Source organism: Pleurodeles waltl, chromosome 4_1 (genome assembly GCF_031143425.1).
Source record: "Pleurodeles waltl isolate 20211129_DDA chromosome 4_1, aPleWal1.hap1.20221129, whole genome shotgun sequence".
NCBI lineage: Eukaryota > Metazoa > Chordata > Amphibia > Caudata > Salamandridae > Pleurodeles > Pleurodeles waltl.
The window spans coordinates 210721597-210747950 of record NC_090442.1 but is presented as its reverse complement, the minus strand read 5'-3'; the positions used below and the strand labels follow the sequence as shown (position 1 = coordinate 210747950).

The window sequence follows — 26354 nt, the reverse complement described above, 5'->3', positions numbered from 1 at the left end:
ATTTTCGAACCCCAGCTCCTTTGACCTACTGACCACTGGCCACGGCCCCTCTTTATGACACTTTTTTTGGCAGAGGGAATGTAAGCCCAGCCTCGGGAATATTAAAATTTTTCTCCCTCAAAATATTTGGAATGAAGCCGATGATGGTAATGTAATCATATATGTATTCCTATCCTATCCCCTGCAGAACCCCATGCAGTGTTGATGACTGATTAGAGGGACACAAGGTTCTCAGAGAAGTGACCTGTTACTGCATTGTGATGCAGTGCTCTATAAAAAGGTGTGTTTTTAGCTCGTTCCTGAGGAGGGTTTGTGAGGCCCTGATAGATACAGGAGTATTTGTTTCAGATTCTGGGTGCACCGATAGAGATGGCCTGTCTCTGCTGTCTAGTCCAATCAATGCCATTTACCTTTGGTCTTTTGATCCACAAAAGTTGTTCATGGATATTTTCATTAAATGAAACACATAGTCCGGGAATAGACTATGTTTCAAAACATTTAGCCAGGAACCTACAGAAGCTTCCTAAAGGTATCATAATTTGTTTCTACTTGAGAACAGTTTAAGTTCTAAGCTTCATTCATAACACGTTTCTGCACGACAAAAAAACAACATTTGATACAAAGCACAAATTAATACCACAGAAAATCCATTCATTTGGAGAGAAATAAATATCTCCCCCCGATGGAAGGAGTATCACAGCAGTTCCTACAGCAGCTAAGCTAAGGTGGAAAAAACATGTTATGAAGTCTGTTTTGACAAATGTACAACGTGCTATAAAACTGTTTCTAAAACAGAGATCTCATTTTAGGTACAGAACATTATTATATAATTCCCGTTCATATTCAATCATAAAATTAGTAAATTTCAAAACATTTTTACTTTTGACATAAAATGCCATTTCGATCATTGCTCCCAAAATCAAAATTAAATTTGTTCAGCAAAATATGTAATCTGAAAAGAACATGACATCCTAGGCCTGACAAACATAATGCTGCAGGATGTGACTGTCATTTCATTCCAAGCACCCACAACTGTCGAAATCTGGCTTGACCAGGAAGACAGAGAGAGACATTCTGTCAGCCTTGTATTTTCAGTGCTCTCTTTGTGCTCTCGTATCTTGTGTAACAGTAGCATCTGCAAAAGCTAAACTGAGCCTGCTTTATGAACAGCTGGGATTGTTCTGTCTCTTAACATGGATTAATGGGCTTCACTTTCAAGGAGCCTCACGCATCACATTGCCTCAGCTACCAATCGCTCTTCACTTTTCCCTGAGAGACGTGTGAAGGGGCCAATTCTGCTTCCAATAAAAGTGTTTTCTGTTGTGCATTCACATTCAGTGTGCAATTACATCAGAGCCCGATTCCGAGTTTTCCACAAAGGAATGTGGTTTCCAAACTGTGTGCTTGGCGCGCGGTGCCCCTTGCGAGATATGACAGCGCACAGATTGGGAACCACTGGATTATAGCATATTAACTGAAGACAAACACTGGAAAATCAGACAAGGAAAAAGGAAAATTGAATTCCATAGTGGACAGATATCCAGCTATCCAGATCTGGAACAAAATATTTTTTAACATAAATCAAAAGAAAACAAAGTTTATGGTAATGAGTAGTAAGATTCATAGACGAAATCAATGGTATCTACAGGATCATCAGCTAGTATTGGCTAAAACCTACAGATATCATGAGGTCCTCTTAAACGATAAAGGTAGCTTCAGCCAACACAGGCAGGAGCTACAAAGGAAGGGGAGAGCATTAACCCCATGCATTTCAAACATTAAGGATATCCCTGAAAGGCCACATTTTCACACCATTCCTGAAGGTATTAACTGCAAAATTGGTCCCAAGTTTAACTTATGGGAGCAAGGCTTTAAAAGGCAAAGATGCAATGACTCTGAAAGTGATCATCACAGAAGCTTATAGGCACCTCTTTCGTCTCCTTCCTAATTCATCCCAGACCCAGATTAAACTTGAGTTTGGCTAAGTAAACCAAAAACGTGTCAGAAAAGGGGCATATATTAAAACCCGGAAAAAAATAAAATCCATGCTGGACAACCCACTGAACAAAGTCTTCTGGAATGAAATAAAAATATTCCATGTGCTCCAGCTTGTAACTACCTAAATACAGCCATTGATGACTTGGGTGTTCAAAAACTATGGGACACAACGCTCTCGCAGGGAGCCTTCAAAAAATATATAGGATAATTAAAAAGATCTCCGTGATGTTTGATAAAGAGTCTCTATTCATTAGATCAGATGCCTGGACAGTTATAAATGAATATAAAATCCTTTGGAGCAAGCGTCTGGGAACGGAATTTCCTTAGGTTACGGAAAGAGATGACGCCTTTGGAGTAAGTGTGACTACAAGGGGCAACACCTCCCCCCCCCCCACTTCCCAGACCTGAGGCCATGTGCCTTTTCCTCATAGGGCCCTTCTAACTGTTTTCACAAACAGGTAGGCCTAGTGTGCATTTTAACGTATTTGCTCACTTTTTAGCTTAGCCAGCCACCCCCATAAATAGGAGGGATCCTAGGACCTGACGAATGCCCCAGACCAGTTTGGCTATAGAAGAGGGCAGAAACATGTTGGCCATTTAAGATTTGACAACACTTTGAACCATTACATTCAATATTGTCTCAATTGGTTTTTAATCTTACTAACAAACACCGTTATTAACCCCTTCGCTGCCAGGCCTTTTCCCCCACAGGTGCCAAGCCTTTTTTTGGCTGTTTGGGGCAGTTTGCTCTTAGGGCCTCATAACGTTTTGTCCACATAAGCTACCCACGCCAAATTTGCGTCCTTTTTTTCCAAAATCCTAGGGATTCTAGAGTACCCAGACTCTGTTGGTTCCCCTGAAGGAGACAAAGAAATTAACCAAAATACAGTGAATTTTTTATTTTATTTTTTTTCAAAAAAATGGGAAAAAGGGGCTACAGAAGAAGGCTTATGATTTTTTCCCTGAAAATGGAATCAACAAAGGGTTTGCGGTTCTAAAATCACCATCTTCCCAGCTTTCAGGAACAGACAGACTTAAATCAGAAAACCCAATTTTTCAACACAATTGTGGCATTTTACTGGGACATACCCCATTTTACTATTTGTTGTGCTTTCAGCCTCCTTCCAGTTAGTGACAGAAATGGGTATGAAACCAATGCTGGATCCCAGAAAGCTATACATTTCTGAAAAGTAGACATAATTCTGAATTCAGCAAGGGGTAATGTGTGCAGATCCTACAAGGGTTTCCTACAGAAAATAACAGCTGAAATAAAAAAATATTGAAATTGAGGTGAAAAAAAGCAGCCATTTTTCTCCACGTTGTACTCTGTAACTTTTTCCTGCAATGTCAGATTTTTGAATGCAAGAACTCATTACGTCTGCTGGACTCTTCTGGTTGCGGGGATATATAGGGCTTGTAGGTTCATCAAGAACCCTAGGTACCCAGATCCAATAAATGAGCTGCACCTTGCAGTAGGTTTTCATTCTACGCAGGGTATACAGCAATTAATTTGCTGAAATATAAAGAGTGAAAAATAGGTATCAAGAAAACCTTTGTATTTCCAAAATGGGCACAAAATAAGGTGTTGAGAAGCAGTGGTTATTTGCACATCTCTGAATTACGGGGTGCCCATACTAGCATGTAAATTACAGGGCATTTCTCAAATAGATGTCTTTTTTACACACTGTCTTACATTTGGAAGGAAAAAATGTAGAGAAAGACAAGGGGCAATAAAATTTGTTTTGCTATTCTGTGTTCCCCCAAGTCTCCTGATACAAATGGTACCTCACTTGCGTGGGTAGGCCTAACGCTCGCGACAGGAAACGCATCATGGACACATCACATTTTTACATTGAAATCTGGCATTTTTTTTGCAAACTGCCTAGCAGTAGATTTTGGTCTCACCTAGTGAAACTTACCAAACCTGCGCATTTTTGAAAACTAGACACCTAGGGGAATCCAAGATGGGGTGACTTGAGGGGCGCTCACCAGGTTCTGTTACCCAGAATCTTTTGCAACCCTCAAAATTTGGCCCAAAAAAAACACTTTTTCCTCACATTTCAGTGATAGAAAGTTCTGGAATCTGAAGGAGCCACACATTTCTTATCACTCAGCGTTCCCCAAAGTCTCCCACCTGGGGGGGTGTCCCTCAAGGGGAGCGCTAGCGCTTCCCCCGGTGGCCGGTACATGGACGTAATGGTTATGTCTGTGGCACCTGAGAGGCGCAGCCATGGACGTACCCATTACGTCCGTGGCGAACAAGGGGTTAAAGGATTATATTAGACAGATGATTTGTGAAGTAATTTTTGTTTATATTCCCTTTCAACTGAATCCCTGCTCTATCCAGAAAGGCTAATTTCAGCACTCCCTCAGAGTTCTTTTAACAACAAGGTTGAGTCTACCCAGGTGGTATGATCTTACCTGGGTGGGGGTACGTAGTCAAATGATTCAGCAAGACACTATAATGTGTGTGAGACCACTTAGTCCGCAAGGGGATCACCCCCACCTGTCACTGAACCCCCTGGCCACCACTACCACATTCCATGTCGACGATTAGATCACCAAGTTGGTGACCTACTGACCAGTGGAACGGGCCAACATAGCCTGTTCCTAACATCCCCCATACATATTGTGTTATTGATATAATATCCTTAAACCTCAGCAGTACTTGAATGCCGGAAAATCCATGCAGTTAAAGGAATCATTTATTTGGTACCGTTTTGGCCTTCTCCCTGGTCACGCCCAGGCCACGCCCTGGCTTCAGAACAAAGAACTATGCATACGCAGATTGAGTCATGCAGCTGAGGAGAATGTCCTCCATTTCCATTGTATCTGTCTGGTACTTATGAGGGAAAGGAGGAATTTGCTGAGTGTGCTTTGGAACCAACGATGCATTTGTTGCTACAGGCAAGCAGTCATGGCATGTTTTAAATCGACGGACACAATCCTGAATCGCTGCTTTTGAAAAATTTTAATCCTTGCAGCACAAAAACTGAAGGAGTGCTAAACTTCCTATACGTTACAGCAATACCGTATGTATACATTCTGTCTGGTTTTAACGGTTTTATTGAGGTTCAATGAAACAGCAATACATGCAGCATTAATTTGAGGTGTTATGTATGGCTTTTAATAATAACTTGTAGAATAGAAAAATACTCACCTTATGTCATCATGCACAGGAGTGCGTCTATATTGCCCAGAGCTCTTTTTGATGTGCCCCTAAGGAAGGACTCTAAATAATCAAAGTGTGTCTGTCCAAGACGGCCATTCCAGTGTTCTATTGCCTTAATAATAAGCCACACTGATGAATTTTCACAATTAGACAGTGTATGTTACCCTCTAATGAGATTGTATATGTTATTACTATGTTAAGGCATCTTTAGTAGGAAGAAATTAGAAATAGTCATGCAATCACCAGTCTGTTTTTGAAAATGTGGAACTTGACGGAGTTGTACAAATGCACAATGTATCTTTACCTTTTATTAGCATTTTATTCCTAACGTAAAGCTTTTTTCAATTAAAACAAATGTGAACTCGTTATGCAGATGATAAGATAACGTATTTATTGTTACCTAATCAAGTGATTTTATTAATAGTCTAACGATTTTAATTAACTATGCACTTCTCAAATAAACTTGGTTTTGAGCATTCGGATTTCCTAAATAAATATGCAATCCATACTGAAAGTCAAGAAGGTAATTTTACACAAAAATTTACAGGTAAAGGTTTAACTAGAAATCGAGGATCTACACATACCTAATCACAACACTGCAAGCAATGTGAATGGAACACATACTGAAACGTGGCAACAAGCAAAGCAGAGATTGCTGGGTTGTAGATCTGCTTAATTACTTGGTCTAGATGTTCCCATTACATTAGTGTTACTGAGACTGGCAATGACTTCAGTTTTTGTGACCAGTAGGTCAGACCTAGGAGACATTATCAGGCATTTCAGATTTGTGCACTTACACTGCCTCAATGCGAACTATGGTAATCTTTACGAACTATCTTCAAAAATGTTTTGAAAAACATCAGGCAAAAAAGTCAATACCATAAACAATGTATATAGAGCAATTACACAACTTATTCACTTGAACTGTATGGTACACATGATTAGCACTATCTCAAGGTTGGTTGCATTGAGTTTTTAGGTCTAGCCTGACAGCATTGCCGTGCCCAGAACTTATGTGATCAATGGAAAAGGGGCTTTCAGAAGCAATACTGAGAGACAGGATTTTGCTGCATCAACATCTTGATCTTTCTCCTTCCAAGATCATTGGCAAAAGATGTGTGCTTCCATTGGAAAAAGTACTTCTCTTGCACAAAGCATGCTCAGTAGAGTAGGCATGAGTTGGTTATGGTGACAAGTCAATGATAAAGACTACAGAGCTGATTGATTTATTGGGAAAAGTTATGTTCGATGCCAACGGTCTGATGGGTTTATGTATAATGTGCATTTGCAAAACGCACGTTCACCAGGGTGTTGGGCCTCTCGGCTCTGAAATAACAGCTATTTATTGTTGCCCAACCCTATGATACTCATTTTATGGACCTTGGAAAGATGAAAGGCTCAGTGAACAGTCGGGATTTGACCCTGTGACCATTTTGTCAAACACAGATCCCTGAAGTAGATGCACTGGATTACAGAGCTACCAGCCCAGCCAAAGAGTGGATGCATTAGTCTACTCAGACACTGACCAAGACATTATTTTCTAACATGCATTCCCAGAGATTACTGTAGAAGGCAAATATTTTGGTTACCCTCTGACAAACTGATGTTTGGAATTTCATTGGTTTTAGGCCTGGAATGACAGTGCAGCTGTCTGACAATGGTTATGTGCAACCAGAAAAAGCTTGTTAATAAGCTTCTCTGCAAGCATTTGATTGAAAAATAGTTAGTGTTAGTCCACCTACATAGTTCCACTGCACATACCTAATATGAATACTGATAACACAGATCCCAGTCAAATACAGTAGGAAGGAGCATTCACATAGACCCTGACTAATACACAAATGGGGTTTTACACTGAACTACTTGCAAAAAAAAAAAAAAAAACATATACAGTAGCTTTGTATTGTGAACTTTCACAACTACAATAGGAAGGGGTTTTACATTGTGAACCCCTTATCAAACACAATAGGGGGGGGGGGCTTTACATTGTGAACCCTATGACAAACACAGTATGGAGAGTTAAATATTGTGAACTCTGAAAAATGCAAGAGAAGGTTTTTTTTAGCCCACCACATTAAATGCTTAGTGTCTGCAGAAGGCAAGTTCATTTTCATGAAAATGTATACTTTGGGACTACATAAATTGTTTTATGAGTTTTTCTAGGCAGATATGGCATGGGTATATTTATGTTCACGTTAAAGCCAACAGGTTTGCTTTACTGGTTATTAAATGTAGTGACAACGTCAATAGGCCTCTCCTATATTGTGAAATGACTACACGAAGGCTCTAGATTTAAGGCTTTTGATTGTGAAAAGCCTCAGCTTTTCCAATAGGCTCACAGGAGCTTATGCGGAATTATTGTTTTTTACGATCAGAGCGTTATGATATGCAGAGGCCACCTGGTACCTCACAGATAATGGGAAGAGGCTTAACCAGAAATCGAGGATCTACACCTACCTAATCACAACACTGCAAGCAATGTGAATGGAACACATACTGAAACGTGGCAACAAGCAAAGCAGAGATTGCTGGGTTGTAGATCTGCTTAATTACTTGGACTAGATGCCAATTTTGATTGTGAAACGTATCACGTTTTCCATAGGCCCAGTGCCTGCTTTTACTATTAGACCCTGCTGGGGAGCAAACTCTCACACCATAGCACAGAAAGCAGGAGCAGGCTACATTTACAGAGTTAGTTCTCTCCTGTGATTTACTTTTAGTGTACAGACTTTGTATCCTTGTCTATTTACACGTGCATGCATTGAAGTACTTTTGATTTTAAAAGAAAATGTAACAGATGGATGGTGACTTAATTTTAACAGGGTACATTGTTCTGTTCAGAGTTTCTAGCCTACAGAAACCCACCTTAGTCCGCTTTGGACTGCTCGGTCTAGTTAGTCTTAGCAACATGTGTCAAAAGGGGTACTGGGTGCCCATTTTGAAGGTCTGGGGAGCAAAGATCTCAAGACACCAGAGGTTAAAGACCCCACTGACACAATTGGGGCTAGTAACGTCCATATGCCCTGTGACAGCCTGAACCAGGTTTCCAAAGTACAACCAGAAGGAGTTTTATTTTGTAAACTGCCAGAACCTCTTTCAGAAGGCCATGGGGCAAGTTACTGGACCCAACTGTGGTGGATGAGGCTGTTTAGTCTTGATGTTCTGGGCGCAGAATACTATGGGCTCTGAGTAACTTATCCAAGTACCCCTTGAGTACTTAACTCACAGTGGTAACGAGTCAAGCGGTTCAAGACTTCTCGGGGAGAAGTACATTCAAGGAGTACACAAGCTCACAACTCCACGTCTGTTATTAAAATACTCCTTTTTATAAAAAGCAATATTTATACACACACAAAACAAAATACAATACACACTACATAATAACATGCTTGTCATAAAGTAGGTATTCTAGTGCTGTCCATGCGGGCACCAGCATCCTGCTATTCTGGTTACAGACTGGTGTTATACCCCATTTACGCGAGGTAATATTCAGGCTAAGCCCCGCTGGAAAATACAAGTTTTAGAAGTCTCACTATGGCTACTCAAAGTCCAATTGGTCCAATGCCTTTCCCAACCCAAAGTTCTGTCTTATCTGCTCCTGCTGGAGAGAATACAGAAGGCAAGGTACTTTTCAGTGTCCCTGGGTCAAGATCGAGTGCAACTGGTGGCAACGAGATATAGGCGGTCATTCTGACCCTGGCGGTCAAAGACCGCCAGGGCGGAGGACCGCGGGAGCACCGCCGACAGGCCGGCGGTGCTCCAATGGGGATTCCGACCGCGGCGGTAAAGCCGCGGTCGGACCGGCACCACTGGCGGGCTCCCGCCAGTGTACCGCCGCCCCATTGAATCCTCCACGGCGGCGCAGCTTGCTGCGCCGCCGAGGGGATTCCGACCCCCCCTACCGCCATCCAGATCCCGGCGGTCCGACCGCCGGGATCCGGATGGCGGTAGGGGGGGTCGCGGGGCCCCTGGGGGCCCCTGCAGTGCCCATGCCACTGGCATGGGCATTGCAGGGGCCCCCGTAAGAGGGCCCCTAAATGTATTTCACTGTCTGCTGCGCAGACAGTGAAATACGCGACGGGTGCAACTGCACCCGTCGCACAGCTTCCACTCCGCCGGCTCGATTCCGAGCCGGCTTCATCGTGGAAGCCTCTTTCCCGCTGGGCTGGCGGGCGGCCTGAAGGCGACCGCCCGCCAGCCCAGCGGGAAAGTCAGAATTACCGCCGCGGTCTTTCGACCGCGGAACGGTAAGCTGACGGCGGGACTTTGGCGGGCGGCCTCCGCCGCCCGCCAAGGTCAGAATGAGGGCCATAGTCTTGCTGCCGCCGGCACGGGGTCTCGGCTTCCAAAGTGCTCCTCCGTTGTCGCAGTATCTTTGTTCTCCAATTGCAGACCAAAGGTACTACTCGACTTCCTATTATGAAGTAGCGGCTCCAAGTTCACAGAAGCACACTTTATGGGCAACAAAACTTTGCTTCCTCTAAGGCCCCTACCAGGCATTTGGGGGTAGCATTCCACACAACTAAGGCAGGGTCCCTCTTTGGGCCACAGCACTGCCACAGGGTGACAGCATGTAAGTTTCACCATGGTACCCGCTTGGCATACATAGATAACTGAAGCACACACTGGCAGCCACTCCGATCAGTGCACTGATTCCGACGGACCAGAATCTCAAACTCTGCTCCCCCAGATCCACTCCGCACAATCACCCTGGTACTCGTTCCAACCAGGCGGCCTCACCCTCCTCAAAGGGTCCACTGGTTTTAGGTTAGGCAGAAGCTGGTGCTCCAGGATCTTGTTTTTGATTCTGCTAGGTGACATCCCCTCATCTTGCATTGGAGACAGGAAGACTTAGTCCCCAGTCCTGGTCACATCAGGCAGAAGTCTTGCTGAGTGTCTCCACACTGATGTACAGCTTCAGTGTGACAATATGGGATTAGCAAGCTCCACTTTTTATAATCCTTTTCCAGACACACAAGATTTAGTATCTTTCTCTTTGAAGTTCACGTTCTGGGGGTTGCCCACTTTGAAGTGCCCATTCTCCTGTCTTTTGTCTACCACAACAGAAATGTCTCTAAAACTATTAGCCTTAAATACAGACCACTTAGCGATTATAGGAGGGATTTTAATACTTAAGCAGATGTGTCCATGCTTGATCAAAGCTGCAAGCATAGGGGTCGCTTTTCTTGCTTTGGTTGCCGACCATAGGATCCACCAGAAGGGGCAGGAGTTCAACACCTTTCTTCTGCAGAACAATCTTTTCACACTTAACAGTTTCACCCCTTAAGACCATCCTGCACAATATACCTCCAGTAATCGAGAGAGCTTAATAGACTATGTCCTAAAAATCAGGAGTCATTGAGCCAAATCATTGATATGGCAATATCCAGGAGAATTGTGAGCGATCATGACCCTCTAATCGTCACTTTCATGTATCTCTCTCCAACCATATTTTCTGGGACCTTCCCCTGTACAAAAGCTGTGGGGAAACTATTAGTAAAACCTATTAGGAAAAAGCTTGCTTAGTACATTAAAAGCAATAAAAATATGTACAGCATGACTAGCCGCACCCGCTGGAACCAAGACTACAGAGAAATCCTAGATGAGAAGGAAACATCTAACCTGACCTCCGTTGAGTAATTTGACATGCAGATGAGTAACATAATCTACGGGGGCAGTCCAGCACGGCTTGAGCGTGGTGCAAGGGTCCCCCCTAACATTAATTAATACAGATTGGTACAACTGTGAATGTACATAAGTGAAGCAGGCTTTATCAAATGTCTTAAGAGCCATATATCGTAGGGAAAAGGGGGAAGCCCATTTGAAATCATTGCAACAAGAGTTTGAGCGCCTTAAATATAAAAGAAAATAAATCACATGTTCACCTGCGAGCTTGGGCAGCCCTTGTAAAGGCGTTAAGAGAAAAAGATAATACACATTTCAGGAACATGGTTAATTGGGGCTGCGAGGGTCCGATAAGGAAGCTGGACTCAGTTATCATCTGTCGCTTGGGTCAATCATTTTGAAAAAACATTTAAAACAACAGCATCCAACAAAGCTGAAGCAATAATGCCTCCCTCTGGTCCAACTAACGGCAGGCCCCCTCCAGAAAGATCTGCAGCCATGCAGTCAGTCATATCCAATAGTTAGAAAATGGGCAAGCAAGTTCTAAAAAAAAAAAAAAAAAGAGTTACCTGTAGCTATTTTGTCTCAAAAACAAAATAAGGCCCCAGGCCCGGATGCTGTGTCAAAGCAATACTTATCCCAAGCACGTAACTCTATCAGCACCAGTATTAACAGTAGTGTTTAACTCCTTGGGTGTTCGTGTAGGAAATGTACTCAGCACGGGCGCTCGAATGCTGAGGACATGTCCAGCACGTCTTAGCACCCACCAACTGGGGAAATAGCTCCCCCCAACCTCTGTACCCCTTGCCACATGCCCCCACCACGATGGCAGCGCTTCCACTGCCACCCCTTTGCTTAGCACAATGATGACGTCAGGGCACCCACGGTGCACTGTGGTCATCATAAGAAGCCACCAAGGAATACATTTTGTTTTGTCTGTGAATGGGCTTTTGGATGGTGGTGTCCGTGAATTGGTGTTTGACTTGCGTTTGGCTGGTGGCTAGGGTAAAGGGCTCTCCTCTCTTGGGTGCTAGTTTCTTGCCTTTGCCTCATTCCCCCTTTGGGGGCAGATCGGACCTTTGTGATGCAGATCAGCGCCTAGTGGCAGACTTCATGATGTTTTGTAATGTTAACTGTTTTATTTCTTTTCGTAACTTGTATTTGTGATCTTAAATGTTTTATTTCAACTTTTTTTATTTGAGTAAGCCCCATCAATGTTTATGGAGACAGCAAATTAACACTGTTTTCTGTGTAAAATTGTTTTTGAGTGACATACATTTCATTTGATCTCAAATACTTTTTTATCACAACGGTATACCTCGTAACAAAAAGTCACACGAGATCCCTACACAAAGGAGACTTATAGAGAAAAGTTAAAGTGTTGTACATGTGCAAAAAATGTTTATGCAAAATGAACATTTCATGTATTTTATGTAATGTGAGTTTCATGAACTAAAATTCACACAGGCCTAACAAGTCTATCATGCCTAGCATTTCAGCAATGAAAACAAAACTTGAAAAAAAAGCAATTATGTTTGCGCCTAGTTTTAATATTAGAAGTTCAGCATAAATTTTGCTCAGTGCCAGAGGGCCCCATTCACAAAGTTAAACTCAGTTGCCTTGTTCGAACCTAGACCAAACGTCCAAGTCCGCAACCCTAGGAACACCTGAGGAATTGTCTAATGCACTGTACTGGTGTGCTTCAGAACTGGGTACAAAAAGAATCAGATACCGTACACAAAAGGTAATACGCAGGTATGTTTTTGAAGCAAACTTTTTCAAATGCTTTTAAATGTAATCTAATTATGCAGTTTGCATTTACAAAACTGTTAAATGTATAAATGTGAGTCTATTCTCAAAGTTTTGTGTAATGACAGTTTTCGGTCATTCTTTGGTATGTTACACACTAATGATGCATGAAACACTAGAGGGGGAAGTAGATGTGGAGCTTAATGTTCACGTGGTCGAAGCCACATTAATTGTCAGATAAAGAAAGATTTTCACGATTGTTCATTACTACCAGTTGGCTTATGTAGGAAGGGTATTTTATTTTGTCCTCATTTGCCTATTGATCCAAATAACTCATGTGCTAATTCGTGCATAAATCTCCCTTTTAAGAAACCTTTCTGGTCAGACTTGCAAACAATTTATAGTCATTATTTAACAGACAAATAGGCCTGTACGACTCACAGAACATGGGTTTTTTATCCGGTTTCAAAATCAACATTATCACTGCCTCTTCCCATGATATTGGTAAAGGTGTACCTTCCTGAAAGATTCCCACGAAAAGCTTAGTCTTGACTGAGCTAATTATTTCTTCCAAAGTCTGGTTAAACTCATTTGGTAGCCCATCAGGACCAGCAACCTTCCCTCTCTTACTGACTATCTGCCCTACCTCTTCCAGGGTAATAGGCTCATTTAAACCCTCCTTCTCCTACTCTGAGTCTCTTGGCAATTTCAGCCCATCCTGCCAGCTGTTTACTTGCCCCTTTGTGAGCCTCGAATCCTCTGCATACAAGGACCCCAAAAAATCTAAAAAGGCCTGCTGCACCTCCCCCGTTTCCTCCAGTCTTTTCCCAGTAGTCTTACATCTAACCTCTCTCACCTCATTCCTTACAAAGTTTGTCTTAATTTTCCAGGCTAGTAACTTCTCAGCGCTTTCACCATACTCAAAATCTGCCAGCTTGCTTGCCTCCCATCTAGCCCTTACCCTAGCTTCCACTACCGCTGCAATAACAGTCTTTCGCTCCTGGATTTCCTTTAACAAAGTCTTGTTACTATCTCCCTGGACTTGTTGAGTTTCAAGTCTTCTTTCTAGAAATGCCAACTCTTGCTCTGACTCCATAACTGCCCTTGTTCTTTCTCTATTTTTCTGGGCTGAAATGCTAATTAGTTCCCCTCTTATAAAGGCCTTAAAGGAGTCCCACACTATGTATAGATTTGTAGAGTAAATGTTATTCTCAAAAAACTCCAACGCCCTACTTCTTAAAATGTCCACCGCTTCCAGATCCTTCAAGAAAGAGTGATCTATTGTCCATCTTGGGGACTTTATGTAGTTTTAACCCTCTGCTCTAAGACCACTGCTGCATGGTCTGAAAGGTGGCCAGCTAGATGTAGAATCTTCTGTACATGATCCCTTAAGAATTGATCCACCAGTGGGGAAAAAAAATATATCTTTGACCACTGACAATTTATTTTGCTGTAAAACGTATAGCCCCGTACCCCACCCCACCTCTCCCTCCAAATATCAACCAGCCCTAACTGTCTCATTAAGGATCTAATATATACCTGAGATTTGGGGCAGGGACGTGATCTATTGCATGATCTTTCTCTTAGAATATTCAATACTACATTAAAATCGCCTGACATTATGATTGGATGGGATGCTTATAGCAGCTCAAGGCATAGTTTCTGCAAAGGGTCAATATCATCTATGTTTGGGCCATAGAAGCCTACTAACGTGTAGAAACTATTAAAGATTTTGGTCTTTGCAGCAACAACCCATCTTCCCTTTCTGTCAGTCTTGTAGTCTAGTATAGATGCTTCAACTTTCCTTTTAATGAGAATGACCAATTCTTGTGTAGAAACTACCTGGTCTATGCAAACAAGTTGCCACACCCATATCTGTGCCTTAAAGATACCCAAACATTCCTTTCTTGTGAGATGTGACTAAGATAATTATTTGGGCTGGTGCATCCTTTAAATACTGAAACATCTTTTCTCTCCTAGACCTCACTAGAAGGTCATTAACATCCCATGATAACATTTGTACCGCCTTATCCATACCTGTTACTGGATCTACCTTTAGTTCCCACACAGCCTAATCCACCCACTTGAAGCTCTCTATACCTGGAGGATATTTTTTTTGGCTCCCCCATGCTCTCCACCTTGTGCAACCACCCACACACTCCGTCCCTGGAGAACCCTCCCCATCTTTGGCTGATTGCTACAGCCATTTTCGACTTTTTTGTAGTGTAAAGCGTTTAATTTTCTTACTGGCGACTCTTTCTTGCGGTTTTGGCACTGCTTGATCTGCAGTTTGTGCAGTGCATGTGTTTGGTAAGGGAACTTTTTTGTAATGTTTACTTCAAACGAGTACCACTGCCCTGCTGTAATGTTTTTTTAATGGTTGTAATAACTGTAGCATATTTAGCTTATGATTTTTTTTTTTTTTATTCATGTTTGGATTTGTGCAGATCTGTATTGTGTTATCTTGCCTGTAATTATTTTTTTCCTTTTCCTTTCTAGTGAGATATCTTTGGTGCTTGCTGTGTCTGCACAGAACAGGTGCAGTTGATCCTCAATCTAGGTGTGTGTGGCAAGTGAGAGGTATTGATTTAGAGTATCAAGTTCATTGTGTTGATTGTAGCTATAGTTTTTCCAGATCATATGCCAATAGTTATTTTTACAGTTTGATACAGATGTGTTTGTTGGGTTGTAGTTAGACAAGACTGCACAGCGATGCCAGCACATTTCTTGTGCTTCTTTCTCCAAGCGAGCCCACACCTGAGTCAGAACATCCATTTGGGTCGATACTCAGCCTCTTACTGGGACACAACCCGGGCTTCATTTGTTTTCCTCATACCACCTATACAATGCAGGACCCTGCAGCCTATTACTTAGAAAAGGGAGGAAATCACTTACCTCCCTAGTGCTGAGAAATTTTGTGGTAACATGGATGACTCCACTCACAGAGCAGTATCCAAGGCAGTGGCGCCCTTGGAGAGCAAGTTACTGCAATTGGCAGTGCAATGTCAACAACCCCTCCCCCTAAGGGAGGACCTTTCTGGGCCTGTGGTCCGCATACCGACAGGCCTGCCACCTGTGCCTGAAGAAACACGTAAACGCATAGACTACCCTGGTGTCAATCTGGACACTTTTGAGCACCTTAAAAGACTTTCATGGATTTCCCTCCACCGCTGGAACCTTCCAACCCAATTCCCTGTACCTCCGAGGTGCAATTCCACCCTCTCCCTGACCCTCCCCAATTCCTCAAAACCTTGGATGGGGAGGACTCCTCTAATGCCTCAGACCATGGCATACAACCAAATAGACCTTGATGTCTTTCGGCCTCTCCATCTATTCCATCTTCGGATAATGCCTTCAGGATCTGAACTCAAGATATGCTGGATCCAAATGAGTGGTTGCATCCGCGATCCGTGAAATGGACCCCAGCGACAAAGGTCGCCTCATATATAGGAGGATGCTTGCGGAAGCCTCTTGATAAGGAAGTCTGTGGTCACCTTCGGGAAGAAGGTCCTTGTCCCTTGTTGGAGGGCAGTTGCCCTCACTCCTGAGATAGACGCGAGGATGGCTACTTTTTTGGCAAAGTAGCCTTGTGGTCTGGGACCACAAGGGAGGGATTGATCTGTCCTGGAGCTCATGCCAGGATACATTGTTGGATGTCATGGGCCCCTTATCCAAAATCCTGGACATGGCAGAGGATGCTAAGGCATCGGGTCCCTTAATTTTCCCTGAAACCTTTTCGTGCTGGGCCCAACATGCCATAATTGTCCTAGGGAAGGCCAACTATGCAATTTACATTGAGAGGCATAGATCCCTTCTCATCAAAACTGACCCTAAGCTAGGGGAATTGGCAACATCTGAGGCAGGGTATACTGCACAAGGGGGTCTTTTTGGGGACCCTTTTATTTGTGAAATTTGTAAATTTGTGGCCACCTTTAATTCATTAGACAAGGCCCAGGCCTCCATTAAGAGGATTTTCACCCCACAGGTTTTCCCTAGGGCTGGTCATGGATGGGGCGCTCGACCGGCTGAGTTCTCTATCAAGCCCCTCCAGAGGTTCCAGGGGAGGATGGGGCCGGTGGCAAGATCCCTCAAGAGTCTGCAACTTCTACCCGACCAGAAGCTACCCACGCCAACGAGGCTTGAGAGGGAATTCCAGAGGAAGTGGCTCTTCCTCCACCTCTCAAGGGGAGTGTCCAACCTCCCTCAGGGCTCCAACTTGGGAGCAGGTTAGCAGAATTTTTTCACAATTGGCAGGCTCTCATATCGGACGCTTGAGTCCTTCAGACCATGTGAGGTTCACACACAGAATTTTATGGCTCGCCATAACAACCTCACAGGCCCAGACCCCTCTCCTTTTCCCCATCTCAGGCCCCCTGGTAGATACAAAGATCACTCAACTTCTATAGAAAGTGGTGATTGTTCAGACACAACTTTATTCCCTGAGTTTTCTCAGCAACCTCTTCCTGGTAGAGAAGAGGAATGACCGACAGCTCCCGGTCATCAACCTAAGGGAGTTCATGAGTGGATGGTCCTCCGTCACTTCAAGATGGAGGGTAATTATCCCCTCAGAGAATTGTTGCAGACGAACAATAGGATGGTGCGCCTCGATCTGAAGGACACCTCTCTCATGATCCCTGTCTTTCCCCCTCATCCTCGTTTTCTACAATTTTCAAAGGCACTCACAAATCTTCGAGTTTACCACTCATCCTTTCGGTCTGTCTTCCACACCATGGTGCTTCAGCAAGGTTCTGAAACCAGTAGTGGAACCCTTGTGGGTTCAAGGCATCAGACTCATCGTGTATGTGGCAGATATCCTTCTCCTAGGCCAATGCCCAAGGAAGCTGTCAGCCCACATACAATTGACCATCAGTTTTTTGGAGTATTTCTGGTTTGTAATCAATGAACAGAAATTGGTCACTTCCCCAACCCAATTCCTGGGCTTTGTACTGGATTCGGTCCAAGACACCTGAAGTCTACCGTCCCAGAAGTTTACCAAGATAAAACACAAGCTCAGGAGGATGCTGGCCAATCCTACCACATGTCTCAGGCAGGTAGCCCGCATAGTAGGTCTTCTTTCATCCTCCATACAAGATATTTTCCTGAGACCACTGCACTATTGCGCTCTGCAACACCTCAAGGTCTCCCATCTCTGTCAAGGCCTGAATTATTCCCAGTCAGTCTCTCTGTTGGAAGAGGCCAAGGAGGAACTCAGATGGTGGGTAGCTCATATGGAGGCCTGGCATGGTTGTGCCATTTTCGGTTCCCAACAAGATCTTGTCTGGGGTGGGGGTGTGGAGGCATGGCTAGGAGCCAACGGAGTAAGGCATGAGTTGCGGCGCTCCAGCCAAACTTCTCCATCTAGTGGCATCCATAGCAGGAGAGCCTGCACAGGCCCAACAAAATGCAACACACTGGCATGTAGCATGGAGACACCCTGTTCCTGGGCGCAGAGGACCACATTTGTGAGCAAAAGGCAGAAAAAGAGATCTGGACAATGCTGCTGCCTTGCAAAATGGTGGGAAGACGGGAGAGGACTCTGTCCAACTATGGACGGTGGCCCATCGGGACTCCAGTGCAGACCGCACGGGTGGAGCTGCAGAGATTTGGCAGTGAGCAAAGCCCCCGTAGGTGAGACATGGAATATCGGGCGAGCCAGCCTAGGAAAGTCTACCGTCCCAGAAGTTTACCAAGATAAAACACAAGCTCAGGAGGATGCTGGCCAATCCTACCACATGTCTCAGGCAGGTGGCCCGCATAGTAGGTCTTCTTTCATCCTCCATACAAGATATTTTCCTGAGACCACTGCACTATTGCGCTCTGCAACACCTCAAGGTCTCCCATCTCTGTCAAGGCCTGAATTATTCCCAGTCAGTCCCTCTGATGGAAGAGGCCAAGGAGGAACTTAAATGGTGGGTAGCTCATATGGAGGCCTGGCATGGTTGTGCCATTTTCGGTTCCCAACAAGATCTTGTCTGGGGTGGGGGTGTGGAGGCATGGCTAGGAGCCAACGGAGTAAGGCATGAGTTGCAGCGCTCCAGCCAAACTTCTCCATCTAGTGGCATCCATAGCAGAAGAGCCTGCACAGGCCCAACAAAATGCAACACACTGGCCTGTAGCATGGAGACACCCTGTTCCTGGGCGCAGAGGACCACATTTGTGAGCAAAAGGCAGAAAAAGAGATCTGGACAATGCTGCTGCCTTGCAAAATGGTGAGAAGACGGGAGATGACTCTGTCCCACTATGGACGGTGGCCCATCGGGACTCCAGTGCAGACCGCACGGGTGGAGCTGCAGAGATTTGGCAGTGAGCAAAGCCCCCGTAGGTGAGACATGGAATAGCGGGCGAGCCAGCCTAGGAAAGAGTGCAGGCAGAAGCCTGGAACCGGAGGCCAGGACAAAGCACAATACACCAAAGCCGGCTGCTGAGCAGTCCAGTGAGATGAAGGTGAGGCAGAAGCAAGCCCAGCGAGGGAGAAATGTCGGTGGCACATGCAGCGCCCCCCACCCCCGGCTGAGAGGAGCGAGACCTGAGCAATAAAGGCCTGGTGTACCTGCCTGTTGACCCCTGTCCAGCACTGAGAAGCAAGGCCATACACGGGAGCGCAGTGCATGTCTCTGCACTCTGGAGGCATACAAAACAGCTGCACACATCGGAGGCCCGTCCTAGGGAGGCCTGACAGGCCCGGGAGGGTTCACACCAGGGGATACAACACACAGAAGAGCAGATCACCAAGAACACCGGGCACCCTGGGAGCACCATCGAGGACCGACTAACAGACAAGGTAAGGAGCGGAAAGTGGACCCCACAATCCTACAATTTGACCCTCCTGAGAGAACTCCACTTTCCTGACACAAGGGGTCCTCGTCAACCAGAGAGCTGTTTAGTATTGGCACCTAACACTACTAGAGACAGGGACGTCAGCAGAGAGCACCAAAGAGGAGCCAAGAGGGGCAGAAGCACTTTACTGAGCCGGAAATTAGGGAAGAAAGAGTAAGAAGCCTCTGCAAGTGTTTTATTTGCACAGACCATATTTATCCAATACTGGAGAGGCGACTGGGGCCACATCCCACTGCCCGGGCTCCCCCCCCCGAGATGAGCTATATGACCCCACAAAAGGTTATGCATGCAGGCCCTACCTGTGGGGGAGGAGGGAGGGAGGGAGGAGGTAGGCAGTGGATTTCGACATGGAACACAAAATACCATATATCTTGGTACAATATAGCGCAAGAAATGACAGAGATGGGGAGAGCTCGGCAGGGACTACCTGAATGACACAACTGCCTGGCATGCTAGCCCGATACTGTACTAGGTTCCCAACCTTTTGACTTCTGTGGACCCCCACTTTATCATTACTGGAGCCCAGGGACCCCCACTGAATTTTATTGGAATCCGGGGACCCCTCATGAGTCACTACTGAAAGCTGGGGACCTAATCTGTTAATATTATTGAATTTTCTAAGCAGTCGCGGACCTCCTGAGGAGGCTTTGCGGACCCCAGGGGTCCCCTTATCACAGGTTGGGAGCCACTGGCCTATTACCTCACTGGGGACACCTACGGGCAATCAGCAGCCATGACGAAAAGCACCAGCACTACTCCCTGGGGGTCAGAGGGCCTCACGCAGCGCTCCTTCCCATTTTTTTTTTCTCACCCAGCCCACTTCCTGAATCAATATAATGGGCAAATATTCAAAGAAAAGAGATATGAACAACCTGGGTGCATCCCAACAGTCGAATCTTAGCGCAGATAAGCGACAGAACGTAACCATGGAACCACACGAAATTACCATCAGAATGCAACACTGGACATGGTCCTGCAGAGCATTACAGCTTGCCGGAGGCGCTCTAATTGAAAATAGATACTGTTGCAGCAGACACAGGTCTCCTGAGAGACGACCACAGGTGCTTGGCTGAGAGGGTTACAGCAACAAATCGGTCCTTAGACACGATCCCCTCTGAAATGACAAACGTGATGAGCCGGATGTCCCAGGTTGAGGCAAGGGTCAAGGAACTGGAGAAGAGGGGCAAAATACTCCGAAAACAGGGCCAGAAGAACAATATACCAATCATAGTGTTACCAGAAAGAATTGAAGGCCCTGGCAGAGACCTGGTGGTCTATCTGGAGAGGTGGCTCAACAAAGAGGTGGCACCAGACGACCTGTCCTCATATTACAACCTGGAGCCAGGTACCGGTACGGCCACCACTGCCTGGAGCAGCTCCAAGACCAGTAGTAGCCAAGCTACTATACTATCGAGACCGAGACCACATTTTGACCCAAGCTCGGATCAAGAGAGACATCATTGTAGAAAAAGAGAGTTATGATCTTCCCTGACTTCACCAGGGAGGTCCAACATAAACCGGCCTCTTTTCTGGCAGCTAAAAAACGCCTTCACTTTCTGAATATGCAATATGCAATGTTGTTCCCTGTCAAACTTCGAGTAACCTACGGGGAGGATGTATAGTTATTCAGCAACCCCACAGCACTTTGGGACTGGATGGACAGCCTTCCATAAACAAGGGAGCACCCGGCGGCTCCTACACGCAAGTCAAACAGGAGGTCCCCTAGACAGAAGGCTGAGGGCCTAACGGAGGTGGCCCTCTCCAAGTCTCATGGTGTTATGTGCGGCCGGGAAGTGTGGTGACTGGAGAATCCCACCCAACTACAGTTGTGCGGATGTTGGCTGCACAATAATTTAATGTTGTTTGGATGGGGAGGCAGTTTCCTCTTTTCCTGGGCCTGAGGTGTAATTTCTGGTACTTAGAAACTAAATGTCGGAGTCTCCCCCTCCCCCGCTGACCCTGGGACCCAAAGATCAAATCCAATGAACTGGAATGTGAGGGGCCTCAACCATATGGCCAAGCGATACAAGGTCTACACATATCTGAAATGACTGGGAGCTCACTTTGCACTATTACACAAGACGCACCTCACCACCTCTGAAAGAGAGGCCCTACAAAAATGATGGCTAGGACACCTACACTCCACCACCTCTGCCCATGCCAGGGGGGTACCGATTTGGGTCCAACCTGGGGTTCCATTTCAATTAACAACTAAAAACTGAAGTCATAGACCCTGGCGGGAGATATGTGATAGTGACAGGAGGATTAGCTGGTCGTGATCTGACAGTAGTGGGTATCTACGCCACCAACACAGATAAGGGGAGGTTCTTCGATGAACCATCCAGACTCCTAGCAGACTGGACACCTTCCTGTGCTCCCCACGAGTACAGGGCGCATTCTGGAATACAGAATATCTTTGTAGGACAGTGTCGGATCACAACCCGGCATTGCTGTCCTTGGACTGGGTTAGAGAATGCCCTTGTGTCCCCGACTGGCACTTGCGAGTCGAGACGCTGGAGGACCAGGCATTCCAACACGCCATAGGGGAGGCTATACAGACTTACTTTATGGATAAGGGGGGGGGGTCGGTCATGGCATCTTCCCCACTGATTGAATGGGATGCCTTTAAGGCGTTCATTAGGGGATGCTGCATAGCAAGAGATTGAAGGAGTGCTATGCACCCTGATTAAGGACCTCAAACACCACAAAAGAACACCTAGGGAACTAGAGGTTTCAAGGACAGGGAACCCAGCCCTGAACCAATGGCTGCTTGACACCAAAGAGGAAGTGGCAGTGTGCATGGGAAAACTTAGATGCTTTGACCACTAAGAGTTTATCACCAGAGCCCATGCGGAACGGTATAGGGCTGGATCCTTACTGACCTGGATGGCTAATCCTTCTTCTAGAGGCGCTATTATTCTGGAGATAGAATCAGGGTCAGGTGAGCGTCTTTATGCACAGGGACCCATAAACAATAGATCTGAGGAATACTATAAGGTACTATATGCATCATCAACTGAGGAAGATCCCGAACAACTGAGTGATTTCCTTGACCCAGTGGCACTCCCGACTATTACACAGGTGGAAGCAGAAGCGTTAGGAGGAGAAATAACATTACAGGAGGTGCAGGCTGTTGTTAAAGCCCTGGCCCGGGCAAGGGCTGGGACGGACTGCCTCCCAGTGGAGTTCTATGCAGCATATCCTGCGACCTAGCCCTCAGACTAGGGGAGCTCTATGCAGAGGCCCGGAAGCAGAACATTTACCTGCTACTACTAGGGAAGCCATAATGATTCCCTTGTTAAAACCTGGGCGCCCACCACAGGATGTACAAGCATACCACCCTTAATCTATTCTCAACATAGATTATAAAATTTTAAGCAGATACTCGCCACTCAACTCCTCCCACGGATGACTGTCCTGATCCATGAGGACCAAACATGCTTGTAATATCCATCAGCTGTTTGAGTCCCTAGATGCAGACCCCACATATAACAAGGAGGCGATGATTGTAGCAATAGACATCGAGAAGGCTTTTGATAGCCTCCGGTAGGAGTTCTTATACCGGGTGATGGCAAATATGGGCCTAGGTGAGGGATTCATTAAGTGGGTCAAACTCTTGTACTCAACTCTCACACCAGAGTCCAAAAGGGGAGACAGATACTGGAACCATAAGAAGTGAGACAAGGCACCAGACAAGGTTGCCTACTCTCCCCATTATTGTTCGCCATTGTGGTAGAACCACTGACCAATAGGGCACAATCTAGCACGGCATATCGGGGATTGGCAATACGGGGTATAACACATCACTCAGCCCTTTACACCGATGATATGTTACTATTCCTGCGGGATGCAGACGCTGAACTGCTTAGAGCGATTGTCTTCTTGGAGCTCTTTGCAGGCGCATCAGGCCTCTGCTTTAACTGGCAAACGTCCAGCCTTTTTCCTGGTTGCAGGATGGCTCCCCAACCACAGAACCTGCAGGGCCTTCATTGGGAGAGAACATGCCTAAAATACCTTGGGGCTCGGGACCGACAAGAGGGCAATATTGGGACTGCAATGAGGAATCTGAGGACCAGTGTGGACTTCTAGAAAACCCTACCGCTGTCGGTAGAGGGTCAAATAGCAATTACTAAGATGATTTCTCTTCCCAGTTTATTGTATTTCTTCTCCACATTGCCTATCATCATAACTAGAAAGATCTTTAGGGAATTGGATTTCCTGCTAACCAGGCATAGATAGACGTTGAGTGGTACTGACCAAACGACAGCACTCAACAGAAAATGGAGGGTTGGCAGCTCCGGACATGGAGACGTACTACCTCGCAGCTCAGCTCCAGTGGTTTGCCCAGTGGCTTTATTCCAAGGGGCAATACAGGGGCAACAAGGCGAGGAAAATGCCGACTCTCCAGGCCCTTTACCGGGTCCTTCTGAACTGCAGGCACCCTCTAGAGGGCAGCAGTACCGAATTAGGATTCATCCATCACTGCTGGAGACGGACCCTCCTACATGCATTCAGACAGTGGTACCATATTCACGTCACCTCCTGCTGCAAGGCCTAGAGCACATAGTTTGGAGTACCACCTTACAGCAGAATGGTCCACCTACGGCGGGAACTGCGTTGGCGAACTGTACAGAGATGGGGAACTACTATAATTTGAAGACATTTCTGCTACCTTTTATGTACCAAGGGGCCAATTCCTAATGCATATGGCGTTGCCAGCGTCACTGCAACACCACTGGGGAGGGAGGAACCATCGCCTCACAGGGGATGCCAAATGCCATGTACCATATCTGGCCACTTTAAGGCAGTAACTTGCCTCTACTGAGCTATAAAACATGACTTCACCACGCCACTAGACGCACTGAGGGAAGAATGGGTAAGGGATGTCCCACAACCAGTTGGCAAAACTGACTGGGCCAAAACCCTATATTGTGTCCCATAATGCATGACTCAAATTGACAAGCTTTTATTGCTTACATAGGGCCTACCTAACCCAAGGACATATTATTAGACAATTTGGGGTCCATGAAGCGGCCTACCCACAAAGTGGCCAAAGAGGAGCAGAGATGTTCCACATGGTACGGGATGCCCATCCCTGGAAGATAACTGGGGTGAGGGAGTGGCTTGCATCAATGACGTGACGCTGCAGTTGATCCCGCACACCCCAGGGGCATGTCTGCTGGGGGAAATCCCAAGGCCCACGAAACTTAAAACGACCACCAGATTCATAGACTTAGCACTAATGTTAGCAAAAAGAGAGATTACTATGAATTGGAAAACTGCTAGGGGGCCAAGACTGACTAGGTGGAAAGAGGAACTCATTAGGCATGTGGGACCCTACAGTGCAGTCCTACTTAGAGAAGAAAGACAAGGCAGAAGATCCATGAATGGGGCCGAGCCTGGGAACCTGGTAGACTGCCTAGCCGACCCATAGCAGGATAACCCTCCTAGCACACCAGCACATGAGGATTCATAAAAGAATTGCACATCTACATCACCTAAACGGTAATTTTAGGAGCAGAAACGGGAAGTACTCTAGTAAGGTCTGTGGACTGCTGTAGAGGGGAGAGACAGGCATCACTGTCAAACCAGCGGACGGATGAGGCAGCTCGGTGGAAGGGAGGAGGGATAAGGAAGGGCAGACAGTAGTTTCCAGCTGGAGTGTTCAGGTCTAGCTTAAGAGTTATCACATTGTTTAGGAATTGCTGCTAAGGAAGACCACGCAATGTGTCATTACGATGTACAATGCTGATATATCAATGTGGTGCAATATTTCTGAACCCAATGAGTTGTGCTTGTATTATTTGGAAATGCAATAAAATCTGTTTACAAAAAAAACAGATCTCATCAGAGTCTGACGCCAGCGGCACAGGCTGGGGAGCACTTTGTGGAGAGTTCTCCACAGGAGGAAAATGGTCACTCACAGAGCAATCTCTTCACATAAACTGCCTATAGTTGATGGCTGGGTCGTTCGCGGTGAAGTGCTGGACCAAAGACAGGGCCCCGTGTTGTGTCCTCCCCAAAATGGACAATGTGGTTGCAGTCTGTTATATCAATCACCTTGGAGGGACACGATTAAAAACCATCTCCAATTTAGCCCAGGGCTTTTGTCTGGAGAAAAAAATCTCAGTGACTGGTAATCTTGACACTAGCACAACACGAGTCTTTGAAAATTGGATCCCTCTGCATTCCTTGGTCTGCAGACCAAGTGGGGACCTTTCATGACAGACCTCTTTGTGTCCTGTCTGGACCATCAATTGGACAGATACTACAGTTGGAACACAGATCCCAATGCAGTGGCGACACACGCATTCATTCAAGACTGGAGGATGGAGAAAGGGTACGCGTTTACTCTGTTTGCCATGATCATGAGATTATCCACCAGAGGCAACAAACGGACGTAGTAGTCATCACCCCAGTTTGGAGGCCTCAAGTCTGGTTTGCAGTTCTAATGGAACTTTCATGGGATTCTCCAATCTGCCTACCCCCTAATCCAGGTCTCCTCTCCAGGATCCCCTGGAGAACTCGCATCATATGGTTCAGGAGGACTCTCTGCAGCTCATGGCATGGAGGATTATCAGTAACACTTAAAAGTCTCAGGTCTTTCTCGGGAAGCTGTCTTGTTGCGATACCGCTCGGCTCGGTCTCCATGGTTGGGTTGGTGTAGTCAATGACTGCTGGATCCTGTGGGGACGGAAGTTGTCCACATTCTGAACTACTTGAATTCTTTAGCTTCAGAGGGTATGGCCTATAGATCCATCGACACCTTTCGCTCTGCAATCTCGGCATGTCACTCTCAGGTGGATGGACACCCTGGTGTGTAAGCTTCTCTGAAGCATCAGACCTCCCCTTCCTCCAGAGCCAATGTATTCTAACCTATAGGATGTCAATAAAGTCCTGAATTTATTCAAGTCCTGGCCTTCTAATAAGTATCTGTCACAGAAACAGGGGGACCTCAACTTCTCATTGCCCT

General features: G+C 45.8%; 1 protein-coding gene across 3 annotated transcripts in view; it reads right to left on the bottom strand.

Moving 5' to 3' along the window:
• WASHC1 (WASH complex subunit 1) overlaps positions 1-26354 on the bottom strand; it is a 451748-nt gene that overhangs the window by 325155 nt on the left and 100239 nt on the right. The window lies entirely within an intron of this gene.